Consider the following 19,106-nt stretch of genomic DNA (forward strand, 5'->3'; position numbering starts at 1 on the left):
CAAATTTTGAGTTAATGGCCTCTGAGCAGTGGAACGCTGCCTATTGGCTTTGGCTATTTTCCAAAGTCCAGTTTCTTATAAACTGACCTTGGTGGTCCTACAGCAGACTGCTCTGACCCTGAGAAACTGTGTGCAACCATAGTAACCAGACAGCAGGCTCTGTGTAACCTTGAGTGAGCTCTCCTATGTCCTGACCAAGTAAAGCTCCTACATGAGAAACTGCTTGTACTTTTCTGCCTACTTAAGTGTTAACCTGACGTCCATTAAATCAACACCTGGATAAGCATGTAGACTTGGTGTCCTTCTCTGTGTCACCCTGTCTCTCTCTTTCTCCCAGCCCTCTCTCAGGTGGTATTCAGCTGTCACTGCTGGCCAGTGACAAGGAACTAGACCTGGAATGCATTGGGAAGTGGATTTCACTGAAAGTAAACCATCCAGGTACAGCAATAAATATCTCCTGGTTTTTGTAGACACTTTCTCAGGATGGGTGGAAGCTTTTCCCACAAAGAAAGAAACCTCCCTGGTCATGGCCAAAAAGATTCTGGAAGACATTTTTCCTCGGTTTGGTATTCCAAAGGTAATTGGGTCAGACAATGGGTCAACCTTCATTGCTCAGTTAAGCCAGGAGGTGGCCAGGTTTCTGGGGCTTGACTGTAAGTTACATTGTGCTTATAGACCCCAAAGTTCAGGACATTTAGAGAGAATGAATAGAACTCTCAAAGAGATTCTCACCAAATTGAACATGGAGACTGGCGGTGACAAGGCGGTGCTCCTTCCCTTGGCCCTCTTTAGGGTCAGAAATACTCTCTCCATATAGGTTTAACACCCTTCGAACTACTATATGGGTTTCTGTTCCCTGACTCTTCTTGGGTACCCCCTTGATAAAACTAGTGGTAAATCTGACTTGTACAGGCTGAAAGAATTGCAGCTTATTCAGAAAGAAATTTGGAGCAAGGATGGCAGTGCATATGTGCCTGGGTCCTTTTAGGTGCCCCATCAGTTCCACGTTGAAGATCTGGTATATGTGCAGTGACATGGCAGCCAGAATCTGGAACCTCAGTTGAAGGGTCCTTATTACATCTTCCTCACCACGCCAACTGCCGTCAAAATAGAGGGCATCATATCTTGAATCCACGTGTCACATGTTAAGCCGGCTTTTCATCAACCTGCAACACCTGGAAACTCCAAGCCTCCAGCTACCGGCTGAAACTGAAACTCATCAGGGACAATAAACTCTCAGACAAGAACTCCCCTTTTTCTGGGAAAGTATAAGTGCAGTTCAGGTCCTCATGCTCCAGAAAGAGTATCAACCTCTCCATGAGGTTGATCCACAATTTTAGGGTTAAAATTGAGGCAAAAAAGGGGGGGTGAGAGACCACCTGGGAATGAGAAAAACAACAGTGATTATTTGAATTGAAGTCAGGTGTAGATAACTCTTGAAGGAAAGGGTCAACTGTTCTGAGAACAACTATCTACAACCACCTGTAAACTATCTACAACCAGCTGTATACTACCTAAAACCAGGTGTAAACTATCTTCATGCTATTCTTGCTGAACAATCAATGTATAGAGCAAAAGTGGCTTCAATTTCAGGTATAAAACCCTGTCCTTTGCATATTTAGGGCTGTCTCCTGTCTTTGTAGGGGGACCCTATAGAAATTGGAATAAAACTCTTGCTTTTGCCTCAAGTTGTGGTCTATGAGTGTTCCTGGGAAGTGCACAATCCTGAGCTCCTGAGCAGTGAGACTCCAGGTCTAACAACATGAAACTAAAACGCTTTTGCCATCCATTCTTTAGGTGGTGAAGCAGCTTATAAAATGGGAAACCACTGTTCCAGCTATGCAACAGACAGGTTTATATCTAGACCATTCAAAGAAGTCATAAAATGTAAACATGAAGAAACAAACAAACAAACAATCTAGAAAAGATCATCCTGAGTGAGGTATCTCAGAAGCAGAAAGACATACACGGTATATACTCGATTTTAAGTGGAGGCTAGACCTATAATATAGGATAAACATACTAAAATCTATAAGAAGATAAACAAAAAGATAAACAAGAAAGAGGACCTGGGTTAAGATGATCAATCCTCACGTAGAAAGACAAATGGGATGGACATAGGAGAAAACAAGAAACAGGACCCTAGCCTACCACAGAGGACCTGGGAAAGACTCTACCTAGTAGTATATCAAAGCAGTGGCTGAGACTCATAACCAAACCTTGGGCAGAGCACAGGGAATCATATAAAAAAGGGGGAGTTAGTGTGACCTGGAGAGGGCAGGAACTCCACAAGGACCAAATATATCAGGGCACAGGGGTCTTTTATGAGACTGTATCTCCAACCAAGGACAATGTACGCATAGAACCTAGCACCCCTGCTCAAATATAGTCCATGTTAGCTCTGTCTCCAAGTGGGTACCATACTAAGTGGAACAGGGACTATTACAGACATGAACTCAATGGCTGGCTCTTTGACTTCCCCCCTCACAAGGCAGGATCAGATTTGCTAGGCCACAGAGGAGGACATTGCAGCAAACCTGATGATGCCTGATAATCTAGGGTCAGTTGGAACAGGCAGAAGCCCTCGCCTATCAGTAGACATGGAAAGGTGTAGGTAGTAGATGAGGGAAGGAGGGTAGGAAAGGGAGGGAATGAGGGGACTGGTCTACAGCTTGGATACAAAGTTAATAAACTGTATCTAATATTAAAAAAATAAAAAGTAAAAAAGTGGAACATAAAACAAAGTTCCTAAAGATGAAACACAAAATGCTGACAGTTTTTTGTTTCTTTGAAAACAGAATTTTTTTTCTGAACAATTTTCCTGTCCCAGGCTCTCTTTATAGAACAACCTGTGCTTGAACGCACAGAGATCCGCCTACCTTTAACTTCCTGAGTGCTAGGAATGCAGGCGCTCACCAACAGCCCTAGGTGCTGACAGTTTATTTAGTTTTAGCATTTTATTTTTGTTGTTGTTTCATGCACTACATCTGAACTGCAGTTTCCTCTTCCTCCACTCCTCCCAGACACAATCTATCCACCACTACTCTGCCCAACTCTGCCCAGCTCACCTCTCCTTCATCCACTGCTTTTTTTCCATTTATTTTATTTTCAATGAAAAAAAATGTGATGGCATAGCAAGTTATAATAAAACTAGGAACAATCCCTCACATCAGAGTTGGTCAAAGCAATACATGAGGAGATAAAGTGTAGCTAAAGCAGGAAAAAGAGTCAGAGACACCCCCATTCTCACTGTTGGAAGTCCCTCAGCGAAATCAGGATAATAATCATAAGGTGTATGCCAACAACCTAGCTCACAAGACTCATAGAATGTTTATGTTTTTGTCCTTCAGTCTCTGATCCCCTATGAACTCAGTTGACTCAGTGGGCCATGTGCTTGTTGTGTCCTTAATATCTCTGGTTCCTACAATACATATTCCCTCATTTGTGGGGTTCCCCTGGATACATCATTGTGTTTGGATAAGGGTCTCTGCATCTGTTCCCATGAGATGCCTCGTGATGTCTCTCTGATGACAACTGGGCTAGGCACTCATCAATGATTATAGCATAGTATCTTTCATTGTCACTTTTTGTCTGTCATGTTTACAGATATCGTGTGTCTCTAGGTTATCTTGACTCTGGTTCATGGTCATCCAGGCAGTGTCAGGCATGGACTTCCCCTCATGGTGTGGGCCTCAATGTGTTTTCTGGAGTGTATTTCACATTATTGGGTTGGGGTTTTCCTTCTAGTATCTTCTGTAGGGCTGGATGGCTGCATATATACTGGGTATAGTAGTCTGGGTTGGCATCGGTGGTCTCTTCGTGTCTGCATGATATCCATCCAAGCCCTTCTGGCTTTCATAGTCTCTGCTGAGAATTCTAGTGTGATTCGGATAGGTCTACTCATTATTTGAATGCTATTTTGGTATTAGCAGTGTCATGCATAGAACAGTTAATTTTCATGGTGTCATCCCCATATAAAATAGAATCTCTGTAACCTGAGAAAATAAAAAATGAACACACTATAATGTGTGTTGAGTGAATTAAGACGAAGAAGGGACTAATTTGAGGTAAAAATAAACTATATATAAATGCTGCAAAAATTAAAATACTTGTAATTCAATTATGATATTTTAGAATATAACTGCATCAAAAAATTTAATTCCTATGCCATCAATATACCCAAAAATGTAGGTAGCATTTTGCCTTTGCATGATGATGAATATTTTTCTATAACTCCTCATATGAAAAGTACTGTTGTTTAAGTGATTTCTGAATGAATTACATAACATTATTAAAAGCAGAAAATTTGGTAGTTCTATGTGAAAGATAATTATATGCATAGTTTATGTTTCCCTCTAACTCTCTCTTTATAGGAAAGGATTTATGAAAATGATTTACAATCTGTGAGTCAATTAATTCAACAGTGGATGCCTAAAAATGGAAAATCGAGGAATCTATCAGTGGCTTAGTCAATGAGGATGGTTGGCTCAACTCACCTTCATATACACAGAACTCCTCAAGAAGAAGGTTCTATAGTCAATGAAGAAATAGACTTGCTACCAAAGCGAAAAAGAACAGGCAAAGAGTAAAACATTCCTTCTTCCATGTCCTTGTATAGGTTTCCAGTAGAAGATGAGGCAAAGATGAGTGGTTGGTTTTGCAGTATGAAGATATGGATTAAAGTTATATTTTTCAGCTTTATAGATCCAGAAGAGAAGTAGAGAAGACTATTTCAAACAAGCAAGAGTACTTTACAATTGTGTCCTTAATTTGGGTGTTTTGCTTAATTCCATATGCAGTCAAGTTAAAAACCAAGAGTCATGATCACACCTCTTTTCATCTTGAAAGATAATCATATCTCCTCTTTACATTAACTTCCAAATGAAAAGAATAACAGGTCATAGTAATGCCTAAAAATAATTTAATGACGCAGAGTACAACAGCAGACAAATTACATATTTATCTTGATAATAACTGAAGCTAACATTATATAATGTCCTTCAAAACCGTCCAGGTTAGAAACAACAAAGTCTAGGTTAGAAACAACTCTCCACCGCCGCTGGGCCACTCCACAACACCTCCCTCATAGGGCAACCCACATTAAGCACAAGGATTCACCTCCCACCTGCTATGTGTATGTAGGGTCCCTAGGTCCAGACCAAGCATGCTCCTTATTTGATGGCTCAGTCTCTGCAAGCCCCCTGGGGGCTGGGGCAGCTGTTTCTGTTGGTCTTCTTGTGAGGTTCCTCGCACCTCCAGGGCCTTCCATCTTTTCCCCAACACTTACTCAGGATCGCTAGAGCTCTGCACCTTTCTTAGGTGCAAGTCTGAGCATCTGTCCAAGCTTATTTCTGGCTGGAGTCTCTGAGACAATGGTCAGGTTAGGGTCCAGGCAACCGGGTTTTACAGTCCCAATTCTGGGCGTTCTCAATGTTTGTCAAATATCGTCCAACAGAGCCTGATATTCTTCTTCTGTGAGAGGAGCCTCGAGTGTTGGTTCGATCTGCTCCCATGGTACATCTGGGTCCAGAGCGGCTGGTCCCTGTTCCTCTTCCACTGTTCTCGCCAGTTGCTCCAGGAAGAGCTGGACAGGGCAGGAGTTGCTGGATTCTGGGTAGGCCTCTGTGAAGAAGGTGAGTTCGGGTCTTGACATCAACGCTTCTGCACACTGGCCTCCTGCAGAACCCGATGTCAACAAGCTGTCGCGGGAAGCCTCCTGCTCAATGCAACACGATGCTCCAGGAGCCCTTTCCGGGCCAGGAGAGGCAGGCAGGTCCTCACCTTTAGCTGTGCTGCCTCCAGCGCGGCCTTTCTACCTGGCCTTTCTGTTCTGGAACCATATGTGGACGGTGTCCTCAGGCAAACCTGTGCTCAGGGCCAGTTGCACCCTCGTGGCATAGTCTGGGGATGGAGAGATCTCAAAAGCTTGCACTAGCATGCTGATCTGCGCTGGACTAAGCCGCGTTCGAGGCCTTCTCCGTTCTGAGGGCGGGCCTCTTGCTTGTTGTACCCTGGCGACAAGCTTTTCAGGAGGCTGTTGGGAGGCTTCATGGCTGGAGCCTGCGGTGGTCTGCTTTGAGGTCTTCCTCGACATGCCAGTTCTGTTTCTGCGGTTTTGAAACCACACGCGGATGGAGGACTCTGGAACTCCGAATTCCCTGGCCAGTTCCTGCCTGGTCCTGAAGCTCGGGTAAGGTGTCTTGGCGAAAACTGAGAGCAAGACCTCCTTCTGCTTGGCCTGCCAAACAGTCTTTTGACGCCGGGATGTCTTTGCCGTGCTGCAGTCACCCACATCTGCCTGATCTTCCATCCTGCTGAAGACACTTTGACAGGAGTTCTTCCTCTCCAGTGTGTACTCAGAACAACACCCAGGAAAGTGCAGACTATGGCAAATGCGTAAATTAGTCCGCTGCTCACCCTTAAATACCGACCTGAAGCCCCACCCACTCCCTCGAGGCCTCCAATTACAGGCCAAACCGTGGAACGCTCTTCTGCTTCCAAACTGTGAAACCCTTCCTTCCTCTTGCGAATTTTCCCATATCCCACCCTAAAGCAGCCTTTCCAGAAACAGTTGGCCTTGTGTTCTACCCAAATTCCACTGCTTAGCTCACAGTACGCACCTGTGTTGGCCCACAAGGAGTTTGAGGGGAGAGTCTAAGGCACGGCTTCTGATGATCAGGCAAGGAGAAGAGGCATAAGCCAGGAGCAGTCTTTGCCTACTTTCACAAGGTCATTCATTCAGCTCTGGCTGATGCTCAAGGAGGAACGTGGCTAGAACAGATCTTGCACTCTGCGTGTGCCGTCTGCCTTAAGTTCCTTTGAGCTCCAGTCACCCGGTGTATGATTTCAACAATCTAAATATGGTTAGGACCCTGCAAGTCTAAGCATTTGGGCAAAGAGTAGACTTATCCTGCAGAAAGACTCCTGGAATTATTTCTGAATTTCTCCTTCAGTGGCAGACTACAGAAGGTGTCAACTTCACTCTTGGACCCTCTGGTTCCACCTATTTAATCCACCATACACTTTGTGCGTGTAGAAGGCAATCTCCCACAGCCTTTCTTGAATGTCTGATGGAGGCATACAGCTGGTTTACAACCTATGACCCTGCCTCAGATGAGTGTAAGCCAATGGTGACTATAATCTTTATAGACCAGTCAGCCAGAGATATTTGTAGAAAGCTCCAGAAAATAAAGGGTTTACAGGACAAGTCGTTGAAGGATTTAGTGCAGGTGGCAGAAAAGGTTTTAGACAGCTGGGATATGGAAGAAGAGAAAGAGGAAAGAAAGCAGAAAGAGCAGGAAGTGAGAGAAAGAGAAAGGAAAAGAGGCAAGACAGAAAGTTGACTAAGATCCTGGCCACTGTAGTGCAGTCATAATGATAGGGAGAGAGTTCCTGGAAATCAGAGGGGCCCTCTGTCTAAGGAATAGTATGCCTATTGCAAGGAGAAGGGACACTGGATCAAGAATTGTCCCAAAAGAAAATTGAAGCCCTACACCGGGACCTGGCACACTTCTGGGCCACCAATCCCCAGGTAACTCTTTTCTGATATGTGGATCATATACTATTAGCTGCAGATTATAAAGAAACCTTACCTGAAGCCACAGATCAGCTGTTGCAAGAGCTGGGTGACCTTGGCTATAGACTGTCGGCGAAAAATGCTCATCTCTGCAGGAAACAGGTCAGTTAAGAGGTGGCTATCGGAGGCTAGAAAAGAGACTGTATTTTATATTCCCCCTTCATGGACTACTGAACAACTGAGGGAAATTTTAAGTAAAGAAGTATTTGCCAAGATGGCAGCCCCTCTGTATCCCCTTACAAAGGGCATTGATTCTTGCATCTGGGGAAAGGATGAACAAGCTGCATTTGATAATATCAAACAAGCCTTAATGTCTGCCCCAGCTTTGGTACTCAGATTGTGACCAAAACCTTCCATCTCTATGTGGCCGAGAATCAGGGAATGGCCAACAGATGCTAACACAGTAAATTGGACCCTGGAAGAGACTAGTAGCCTATCTATCCAAAAAGCTTGATTCAGCAGCGGCAGGATGGCCAACCTGCCTGTGAATAATAGCAGCAGTGGCGGCACTCGTAAACGATGCAGACTAACTGACTCTGGGACAGGACCTCACCATCTATGCTCGTCTTGCCCCTGAGAGTGTCATAAGGCAGCCAACTGATCGCTGGCTCACGAACACCTGTATGACATAATACCAGGCTTTGCTATTGAATAAAGGTAGAGTCACCCTTGCCCTGGCTATGGAGCTAAACCCTGCCACCTTATTGTAGGATCCAGAAATCCAGACCATGGAGCATGATTTGCAGGTTCTAGCAAAGGAACAGGGATGGCGAAAGGACTTGAAAGAGCAACCAATTCCTGATGCGGAGGTGACATACTATATGGATGGGAGCAGTTTTTTGTAGAACGGAAAGAGAAAGGCAGAGGCAGTGGTGGTAAATGGACATAAGGTATTCTGGGCCCAGGCGTTGCCGGAGGGCACATCTGTTCAGGGAGCTGAATTGATTGTTTTAATCCAAGCATTAACTCTGGAAAAGGGTAAAAAGACAAACATCTACACTGATAGTTGGTTCACCTTACCAACAGCCCATGTACATGGGGCCATCTATCAGCAGAGAGGCCTGCTAACATCAGCCGGTAAAGAGATAAAAAATAAAAAATGAGATTCTGGCTTTGGTCAATGCCCTGTTGCTGCCCGACAAGGTAAGCATTATTCATTTCCCGGGACAGCAGAAGGGGACTTCCAGGGCAGCAAAGGGGGATAACATGGCCAATCGGGAGGCTAAAGCAGCTGCTAGAGGAAACTCTGTCCTGGTGGTACTAACTGCTGAACTGCCCAGAGAAGAATGACTAAACTACTCAGAAAGTGACTTAAAGTTAATATGGCAAAAAAAAAAAAAAAAAAAAAAAAAAAAAAAGGGGATATTTGACACCGACGTGGGGGCATGGATTAACTCCAAAGGTAAGATCATTCTACCCCAGGAAGATGCTGAGAGATTAATAACTCAGATGTATAAATGGATTCACTTGAAGGCAAAGAAATTGGCTGAAGTTGTCCGCCAATCCCAGTCCCTAATACTAAACCTCACCCCCTTGAGTGAGTGAGTGACTAGGGCGTGTGAACCTTGCCAGAGTGTAAACATAGGTAAGAATTTCCAGAGCCCAGGGAAGTGGCTGAGAGGAACTGTGGCAGCCTTTTTGGAGTATATGGCAAATTTTGAGTTAATGGCCTCTGAGCAGTGGAACGCTGCCTATTGGCTTTGGCTATTTTCCAAAGTCCAGTTTCTTATAAACTGACCTTGGTGGTCCTACAGCAGACTGCTCTGACCCTGAGAAACTGTGTGCAACCATAGTAACCAGACAGCAGGCTCTGTGTAACCTTGAGTGAGCTCTCCTATGTCCTGACCAAGTAAAGCTCCTACATGAGAAACTGCTTGTACTTTTCTGCCTACTTAAGTGTTAACCTGACGTCCATTAAATCAACACCTGGATAAGCATGTAGACTTGGTGTCCTTCTCTGTGTCACCCTGTCTCTCTCTTTCTCCCAGCCCTCTCTCAGGTGGTATTCAGCTGTCACTGCTGGCCAGTGACAAGGAACTAGACCTGGAATGCATTGGGAAGTGGATTTCACTGAAAGTAAACCATCCAGGTACAGCAATAAATATCTCCTGGTTTTTGTAGACACTTTCTCAGGATGGGTGGAAGCTTTTCCCACAAAGAAAGAAACCTCCCTGGTCATGGCCAAAAAGATTCTGGAAGACATTTTTCCTCGGTTTGGTATTCCAAAGGTAATTGGGTCAGACAATGGGTCAACCTTCATTGCTCAGTTAAGCCAGGAGGTGGCCAGGTTTCTGGGGCTTGACTGTAAGTTACATTGTGCTTATAGACCCCAAAGTTCAGGACATTTAGAGAGAATGAATAGAACTCTCAAAGAGATTCTCACCAAATTGAACATGGAGACTGGCGGTGACAAGGCGGTGCTCCTTCCCTTGGCCCTCTTTAGGGTCAGAAATACTCTCTCCATATAGGTTTAACACCCTTCGAACTACTATATGGGTTTCTGTTCCCTGACTCTTCTTGGGTACCCCCTTGATAAAACTAGTGGTAAATCTGCTTGTACAGGCTGAAAGAATTGCAGCTTATTCAGAAAGAAATTTGGAGCAAGGTTGGCAGTGCATATGTGCCTGGGTCCTTTTAGGTGCCCCATCAGTTCCACGTTGAAGATCTGGTATATGTGCAGTGACATGGCAGCCAGAATCTGGAACCTCAGTTGAAGGGTCCTTATTACATCTTCCTCCCCACGCCAACTGCCGTCAAAATAGAGGGCATCATAGCTTGAATCCACGTGTCACATGTTAAGCCGGCTTTTCATCAACCTGCAACACCTGGAAACTCCAAGCCTCCAGCTACCGGCTGAAACTGAAACTCATCAGGGACAATAAACTCTCAGACAAGAACTCCCCTTTTTCTGGGAAAGTATAAGTGCAGTTCAGGTCCTGATGCTCCAGAAAGAGTATCAACCTCTCCATGAGGTTGATCCACAATTTTAGGGTTAAAATTGAGGCAAAAAAGGGGGGGTGAGAGACCACCTGGGAATGAGAAAAACAACAGTGATTATTTGAATTGAAGTCAGGTGTAGATAACTCTTGAAGGAAAGGGTCAACTGTTCTGAGAACAACTATCTACAACCACCTGTAAACTATCTACAACCAGCTGTATACTACCTAAAACCAGGTGTAAACTATCTTCATGCTATTCTTGCTGAACAATCAATGTATAGAGCAAAAGTGGTTTCAATTTCAGGTATAAAACCCTGTCCTTTGCATATTTAGGGCTGTCTCCTGTCTTTGTAGGGGGACCCTATAGAAATTGGAATAAAACTCTTGCTTTTGCCTCAAGTTGTGGTCTATGAGTGTTCCTGGGAAGTGCACAATCCTGAGCTCCTGAGCAGTGAGACTCCAGGTCTAACAACATGAAACTAAAACGCTTTTGCCATCCATTCTTTAGGTGGTGAAGCAGCTTATAAAATGGGAAACCACTGTTCCAGCTATGCAACAGACAGGTATATATCTAGACCATTCAAAGAAGTCAAAAAATGTAAACATGAAGAAACAAACAAACAAAAAATCTAGAAAAGATCATCCTGAGTGAGGTATCTCAGAAGCAGAAAGACATACACGTTATATACTCGATTTTAAGTGGAGGCTAGACCTATAATATAGGATAAACATACTAAAATCTATAAGAAGATAAACAAAAAGATAAACAAGAAAGAGGACCTGGGTTAAGATGATCAATCCTCACCTAGAAAGACAAATGGGATGGACATAGGAGAAAACAAGAAACAGGACCCTAGCCTACCACAGAGGACCTGGGAAAGACTCTACCTAGTAGTATATCAAAGCAGGTGCTGAGACTCATAACCAAACCTTGGGCAGAGCACAGGGAATCATATAAAAAAAGGGGGAGTTAGTGTGACCTGGAGAGGGCAGGAACTCCACAAGGACCAAATATATCAGGGCACAGGGGTCTTTTATGAGACTGTATCTCCAACCAAGGACAATGTACGCATAGAACCTAGCACCCCTGCTCAAATATAGTCCATGTTAGCTCTGTCTCCAAGTGGGTACCATACTAAGTGGAACCGGGACTATTACAGACATGAACTCAATGGCTGGCTCTTTGACTTCCCCCCTCACAAGGCAGGATCAGATTTGCTAGGCCACAGAGGAGGACATTGCAGCAAACCTGATGATGCCTGATAATCTAGGGTCAGTTGGAACAGGCAGAAGCCCTCGCCTATCAGTAGACTTGGAAAGATGTAGGTAGTAGATGAGGGAAGGAGGGTAGGAAAGGGAGGGAATGAGGGGACTGGTCTACAGCTTGGATACAAAGTTAATAAACTGTATCTAATATTAAAAAAATAAAAAGTAAAAAAGTGGAACATAAAACAAAGTTCCTAAAGATGAAACACAAAATGCTGACAGTTTTTTGTTTCTTTGAAAACAGAATTTTTTTTTCTGAACAATTTTCCTGTCCCAGGCTCTCTTTATAGAACAACCTGTGCTTGAACGCACAGAGATCCACCTACCTTTAACTTCCTGAGTGCTAGGAATGCAGGCGCTCACCAACAGCCCTAGGTGCTGACAGTTTATTTAGTTTTAGCATTTTATTTTTGTTGTTGTTTCATGCACTACATCTGAACTGCAGTTTCCTCTTCCTCCACTCCTCCCAGACACAATCTATCCACCACTACTCTCCCCAACTCTGCCCAGCTCACCTCTCCTTCATCCACTGCTTTTTTTCCATTTATTTTATTTTCAATGAAAAAAAAAATGTGATGGCATAGCAAGTTATAATAAAACTAGGAACAATCCCTCACATCAGAGTTGGTCAAAGCAATACATGAGGAGAGAAAGTGTAGCTAAAGCAGGAAAAAGAGTCAGAGACACCCCCATTCTCACTGTTGGAAGTCCCTCAGCGAAATCAGGATAATAATCATAAGGTGTATGCCAACAACCTAGCTCACAAGACTCATAGAATGTTTATGTTTTTGTCCTTCAGTCTCTGATCCCCTATGAACTCAGTTGACTCAGTGGGCCATGTGCTTGTTGCGTCCTTAATATCTCTGGTTCCTACAATACATATTCCCTCATTTGTGGGGTTCCCCTGGATACATCATTGTGTTTGGATAAGGGTCTCTGCATCTGTTCCCATGAGATGCCTCGTGATGTCTCTCTGATGACAACTGGGCTAGGCACTCATCAATGATTATAGCATAGTATCTTTCATTGTCACTTTTTGTCTGTCATGTTTACAGATATCGTGTGTCTCTAGGTTATCTTGACTCTGGTTCATGGTCATCCAGGCAGTGTCAGGCATGGACTTCCCCTCATGGTGTGGGCCTCAATGTGTTTTCTGGAGTGTATTTCACATTACTGGGTTGGGGTTTTCCTTCTAGTATCTTCTGTAGGGCTGGATGGCTGCATATATACTGGGTATAGTAGTCTGGGTTGGCATCGGTGGTCTCTTCGTGTCTGCATGATATCCATCCAAGCCCTTCTGGCTTTCATAGTCTCTGCTGAGAATTCTAGTGTGATTCGGATAGGTCTACTCATTATTTGAATGCTATTTTGGTATTAGCAGTGTCATGCATAGAACAGTTAATTTTCATGGTGTCATCCCCATATAAAATAGAATCTCTGTAACCTGAGAAAATAAAAAATGAACACACTATAATGTGTGTTGAGGGAATTAAGACGAAGAAGGGACTAATTTGAGGTAAAAATAAACTATATATAAATGCTGCAAAAAATTAAAATACTTGTAATTCAATTATGATATTTTAGAATATAACTGCATCAAAAAATTTAATTCCTATGCCATCAATATACCCAAAAATGTAGGTAGCATTTTGCCTTTGCATGATGATGAATATTTTTCTATAACTCCTCATGTGAAAAGTACTGTTGTTTAAGTGATTTCTGAATGAATTACATAACATTATTAAAAGCAGAAAATTTGGTAGTTCTATGTGAAAGATAATTATATGCATAGTTTATGTTCCCTCTAACTCTCTCTTTATAGGAAAGGATTTATGAAAATGATTTACAATCTGTGAGTCAATTAATTCAACAGTGGATGCCTAAAAATGGAAAATCGAGGAATCTATCAGTGGCTTAGTCCATGAGGGTGGTTGGCTCAAATCACCTTCATATACACAGAACTCCTCGAGAAGAAGGTTCTATAGTCAATGAAGAAATAGACTTGCTCCCAAAGCGAAAAAGAACAGGCAAAGAGTAAAACATTCCTTCTTCCATGTCCTTGTATAGGTTTCCAGTAGAAGATGAGGCAAAGATGAGTGGTTGGTTTTGCAGTATGAAGATATGGATTAAAGTTATATTTTTCAGCTTTATAGATCCAGAAGAGAAGTAGAGAAGACTATTTCAAACAAGCAAGAGTACTTTACAATTGTGTCCTTAATTTGGGTGTTTTGCTTAATTCCATATGCAGTCAAGTTAAAAACCAAGAGTCATGATCACACCTCTTTTCAGCTTGAAAGATAATCATATCTCCTCTTTACATTAACTTCCAAATGAAAAGAATAACAGGTCATAGTAATGCCTAAAAATAATTTAATGACGCAGAGTACAACAGCAGACAAATTACATATTTATCTTGATAATAACTGAAGCTAACATTATATAACTGTCCTTCAAAACCGTCCAGGTTAGAAACAACAAAGTCCAGGTTAGAAACAACTCTCCACCGCCGCTGGGCCACTCCACAACACCTCCCTCATAGGGCAACCCACATTAAGCACAAGGATTCACCTCCCACCTGCTATGTGTATATAGGGTCCCTAGGTCCAGACCAAGCATGCTCCTTATTTGATGGCTCAGTCTCTGCAAGCCCCCTGGGGGCTGGGGCAGCTGTTTCTGTTGGTCTTCTTGTGAGGTTCCTCGCACCTCCAGGGCCTTCCATCTTTTCCCCAACACTTACTCAGGATCGCTAGAGCTCTGCACCTTTCTTAGGTGCAAGTCTGAGCATCTGTCCAAGCTTATTTCTGGCTGGAGTCTCTGAGACAATGGTCAGGTTAGGGTCCAGGCAACCGGGTTTTACAGTCCCAATTCTGGGCGTTCTCAATGTGGTCAAATATCGTCCAACAGAGCCTGATATACTTCTTCTGTGAGAGGAGCCTCGAGTGTTGGTTCGATCTGCTCCCATGGTACATCTGGGTCCAGAGCGGCTGGTCCCTGTTCCTCTTCCACTGTTCTCGCCAGTTGCTCCAGGAAGAGCTGGACAGGGCAGGAGTTGCTGGATTCTGGGTAGGCCTCTGTGAAGAAGGTGAGTTCGGGTCTTGACATCAACGCTTCTGCACACTGGCCTCCTGCAGAACCCGATGTCAACAAGCTGTCGCGGGAAGCCTCCTGCTCAATGCAACACGATGCTCCAGGAGCCCTTTCCGGGCCAGGAGAGGCAGGCAGGTCCTCACCTTTAGCTGTGCTGCCTCCAGCGCGGCCTTTCTGCCTGGCCTTTCTGTTCTGGAACCATATGTGGACGGTGTCCTCAGGCAAACCTGTGCTCAGGGCCAGTTGCACCCTCGTGGCATAGTCTGGGGATGGAGAGATCTCAAAAGCTTGCACTAGCATGCTGATCTGTGCTGGACTAAGCCGCGTTCGAGGCCTTCTCCGTTCTGAGGACGGGCCTCTTGCTTGTTGTACCCTGGCGACAAGCTTTTCAGGAGGCTGTTGGGAGGCTTCATGGCTGGAGCCTGCGGTGGTCTGCTTTGAGGTCTTCCTCGACATGCCAGTTCTATTTCTGCGGTTTTGAAACCACACGCGGATGGAGGACTCTGGAACTCCGAATTCCCTGGCCAGTTCCTGCCTGGTCCTGAAGCTCGGGTAAGGTGTCTTGGCGAAAACTGAGAGCAAGACCTCCTTCTGCTTGGCCTGCCAAACAGTCTTTTGACGCCGGGATGTCTTTGCCGTGCTGCAGCCACCCACATCTGCCTGATCTTCCATCCTGCTGAAGACACTTTGACAGGAGTTCTTCCTCTCCAGTGTGTACTCAGAACAACACCCAGGAAAGTGCAGACTATGGCAAATGCGTAAAGTGTCCGCTGCTCACCCTTAAATACCGACCTGAAGCCCCACCCACTCCCTCGAGGCCTCCAATTACAGGCCAAACCGTGGAACGCTCTTCTGCTTCCAAACTGTGAAACCCTTCCTTCCTCTTGCGAATTTTCCCATATCCCACCCTAAAGCAGCCTTTCCAGAAACAGTTGGCCTTGTGTTCTACCCAAATTCCACTGCTTAGCTCACAGTACGCACCTGTGTTGGCCCACAAGGAGTTTGAGGGGAGAGTCTAAGGCACGGCTTCTGATGATCAGGCAAGGAGAAGAGGCATAAGCCAGGAGCAGTCTTTGCCTACTTTCACAAGGTCATTCATTCAGCTCTGGCTGATGCTCAAGGAGGAACGTGGCTAGAACAGATCTTGCACTCTGCGTGTGCCGTCTGCCTTAAGTTCCTTTGAGCTCCAGTCACCCGGTGTATGATTTCAACAATCTAAATATGGTTAGGACCCTGCAAGTCTAAGCATTTGGGCAAAGAGTAGACTTATCCTGCAGAAAGACTCCTGGAATTATTTCTGAATTTCTCCTTCAGTGGCAGACTACAGAAGGTGTCAACTTCACTCTTGGACCCTCTGGTTCCACCTATTTAATCCACCATACACTTTGTGCGTGTAGAAGGCAATCTCCCACAGCCTTTCTTGAATGTCTGATGGAGGCATACAGCTGGTTTACAACCTATGACCCTACCTCAGATGAGTGTAAGCCAATGGTGACTATAATCTTTATAGACCAGTCAGCCAGAGATATTTGTAGAAAGCTCCAGAAAATAAAGGGTTTACAGGACAAGTCGTTGAAGGATTTAGTGCAGGTGGCAGAAAAGGTTTTAGACAGCTGGGATATGGAAGAAGAGAAAGAGGAAAGAAAGCAGAAAGAGCAGGAAGTGAGAGAAAGAGAAAGGAAAAGAGGCAAGACAGAAAGTTGACTAAGATCCTGGCCACTGTAGTGCAGTCATAATGATAGGGAGAGAGTTCCTGGAAATCAGAGGGGCCCTCTGTCTAAGGAATAGTATGCCTATTGCAAGGAGAAAGGACACTGGATCAAGAATTGTCCCAAAAGAAAATTGAAGCCCTACACCGGGACCTGGCACACTTCTGGGCCACCAATCCCCAGGTAACTCTTTTCTGATATGTGGATCATATACTATTAGCTGCAGATTATAAAGAAACCTTACCTGAAGCCACAGATCAGCTGTTGCAAGAGCTGGGTGACCTTGGCTATAGACTGTCGGCGAAAAATGCTCATCTCTGCAGGAAACAGGTCAGTTAAGAGGTGGCTATCGGAGGCTAGAAAAGAGACTGTATTTTATATTCCCCCTTCATGGACTACTGAACAACTGAGGGAAATTTTAAGTAAAGAAGTATTTGCCAAGATGGCAGCCCCTCTGTATCCCCTTACAAAGGGCATTGATTCTTGCATCTGGGGAAAGGATGAACAAGCTGCATTTGATAATATCAAACAAGCCTTAATGTCTGCCCCAGCTTTGGTACTCAGATTGTGACCAAAACCTTCCATCTCTATGTGGCCGAGAATCAGGGAATGGCCAACAGATGCTAACACAGTAAATTCGACCCTGGAAGAGACTAGTAGCCTATCTATCCAAAAACCTTGATTCAGCAGCAGCAGGATGGCCAACCTGCCTGTGAATAATAGCAGCAGTGGCTGCACTCGTAAACGATGCAGACAAACTGACTGTGGGACAGGACCTCACCATCTATGCTCGTCTTGCCCCTGAGAGTGTCATAAGGCAGCCAACTGATCGCTGGCTCACGAACACCTGTATGACATAATACCAGGCTTTGCTATTGAATAAAGGTAGAGTCACCCTTGCCCTGGCTATGGAGCTAAACCCTGCCACCTTATTGTAGGATCCAGAAATCCAGACCATGGAGCATGATTTGCAGGTTCTAGCAAAGGAACAGGGATGGCGAAAGGACTTGAAAGAGCAACCAATTCCTGATGCGGAGGTGACATACTATATGGATGGGAGCAGTTTTTTGTAGAACGGAAAGAGAAAGGCAGAGGTAGTGGTAGTAAATGGACATAAGGTATTCTGGGCCCAGGCGTTGCCGGAGGGCACATCTGTTCAGGGAGCTGAATTGATTGTTTTAATCCAAGCATTAACTCTGGAAAAGGGTAAAAAGACAAACATCTACACTGATAGTTGGTTCACCTTACCAACAGCCCATGTACATGGGGCCATCTATCAGCAGAGAGGCCTGCTAACATCAGCCGGTAAAGAGATAAAAAATAAAAAATGAGATTCTGGCTTTGGTCAATGCCCTGTTGCTGCCCGACAAGGTAAGCATTATTCATTTCCCAGGACAGCAGAAGGGGACTTCCAGGGCAGCAAAGGGGGATAACATGGCCAATCGGGAGGCTAAAGCAGCTGCTAGAGGAAACTCTGTCCTGGTGGTACTAACTGCTGAACTGCCCAGAGAAGAATGACTAAACTACTCAGAAAGTGACTTAAAGTTAATATGGCAAAAAAAAAAATCCAAAAGGGGATAAAAACCGACGTGGAGGCATGGATTAACTCCAAAGGTAAGATCATTCTACCCCAGGAAGATGCTGAGAGATTAATAACTCAGATGTATAAATGGATTCACTTGAAGGCAAAGAAATTGGCTGAAGTTGTCCGCCAATCCCAGTCCCTAATACTAAACCTCACCCCCTTGAGTGAGTGAGTGACTAGGGCGTGTGAACCTTGCCAGAGTGTAAACATAGGTAAGAATTTCCAGAGCCCAGGGAAGTGGCTGAGAGGAACTGTGGCAGCCTTTTTGGAGTATATGGCAAATTTTGAGTTAATGGCCTCTGAGCAGTGGAACGCTGCCTATTGGCTTTGGCTATTTTCCAAAGTCCAGTTTCTTATAAACTGACCTTGGTGGTCCTACAGCAGACTGCTCTGACCCTGAGAAACTGTGTGCAACCATAGTAACCAGACAGCAGGCTCTGTGTAACCTTGAGTGAGCTCTCCTATGTTCTGACCAAGTAAAGCTCCTACATGAGAAACTGCTTGTACTTTTCTGCCTACTTAAGTGTTAACCTGACGTCCATTAAATCAACACCTGGATAAGCATGTAGACTTGGTGTCCTTCTCTGTGTCACCCTGTCTCTCTCTTTCTCCCAGCCCTCTCTCAGGTGGTATTCAGCTGTCACTGCTGGCCAGTGACAAGGAACTAGACCTGGAATGCATTGGGAAGTGGATTTCACTGAAAGTAAACCATCCAGGTACAGCAATAAATATCTCCTGGTTTTTGTAGACACTTTCTCAGGATGGGTGGAAGCTTTTCCCACAAAGAAAGAAACCTCCCTGGTCATGGCCAAAAAGATTCTGGAAGACATTTTTCCTCGGTTTGGTATTCCAAAGGTAATTGGGTCAGACAATGGGTCAACCTTCATTGCTCAGTTAAGCCAGGAGGTGGCCAGGTTTCTGGGGCTTGACTGTAAGTTACATTG

Source organism: Meriones unguiculatus (assembly GCF_030254825.1).
Source record: "Meriones unguiculatus strain TT.TT164.6M chromosome 13 unlocalized genomic scaffold, Bangor_MerUng_6.1 Chr13_unordered_Scaffold_50, whole genome shotgun sequence".
Taxonomy (NCBI): domain Eukaryota; kingdom Metazoa; phylum Chordata; class Mammalia; order Rodentia; family Muridae; genus Meriones; species Meriones unguiculatus.